The following is a 1141-nucleotide window of genomic DNA, read 5'->3' on the forward strand; positions in this document are numbered from 1 at the left end:
CTCTCAGGGGCTGAAGCCTGAGGCCCCCATGGTCCCTGTTGCTTATAGCTGCTGACGGGAACCCTCATCAGAGGCAGGGTAAAAAGCACCTTTACTTCTTCCTCTCACTCTGCAGTGTTCACCCACAAGGGCCTGCACTCTCAGAGCCTTAGGAGAAATGAAGTAGCAAAGGAGACGGGAACAGACCCTGTGCAGGCTGGAGCACTGCGGTCAGAGGAGCCTGCAGTCCTCAAATGTGCACCTGAAAACAGGACACTGCCTAGACAAGGGTGGTCACGAACAGACCTCCATGACGCAGGAAAATGATCAACCTGTTTCCAGAGCACGTCTGTAGAGGAAAGTTCAGAGGAATTTGGCTGCAAGATCCACGATGGCGGTGCAGTTTCTTCTGTCGTCTTCCCCGTTTTGTCCAAATGCCTAATACATGGTGTGCACTCAAGAAATATTTGTAAGTTGAAGGCAAGATATATGAAAGCACAATTTTTGTCTGTTTATTACATTAGAAGTTTAAAATTTTTCATTCAACCAGTTTTTCTAGATTTTTCTATAACTTGAATGTCAGTATTTAAAACAAAAACAAACATAAAAATTAACTGCAACCCTAAAGCAATCTAGATTGCGAGTGAGTGATGGGAAAAAGAGTACAATCAGTCCTAATGAAGAGCAAGAAAGGTGAAGATGTGAAGGAGATGACTTCAATTTTAGTTTTGATCAAGGTACTGATTTGTGGAGGTATCTTTGAGACATCAATTGACCTCTGAGTTTCAGATTCTATACCTGTGAAACGTTAGAAGAAAAACAACTATCTCACAAAATTTACTTGAAGATTAAATGAAGGTGCACACATGCATATAGAATATATTTTGTAAAGTGGAAAAGGCTAAGTCTATTAACTAACTCATGTTTCATAGATAAGATTTTGATGATGAGATCTGAGACTATTATAGATATTGGTTAAGAGTTTGCATTTAAAAATGGAGGTAAAAATTTTAAAAGCCATAAGAAGAAAACCAGAATGGTTCAGGAGAGCTACCTACTGACTTCTTTAGCTCTCTTAATTACATTCTTCTTCAAATCCCAGAGGTGATGTATCAACAGAAAGCTTTCATCCACTCCCCTAGTGGACATGGTAAAACCAGGC

This window comes from Colobus angolensis, unplaced genomic scaffold (assembly GCF_000951035.1).
Source record: "Colobus angolensis palliatus isolate OR3802 unplaced genomic scaffold, Cang.pa_1.0 Scaffold600, whole genome shotgun sequence".
Taxonomy (NCBI): Eukaryota; Metazoa; Chordata; class Mammalia; order Primates; family Cercopithecidae; genus Colobus; species Colobus angolensis.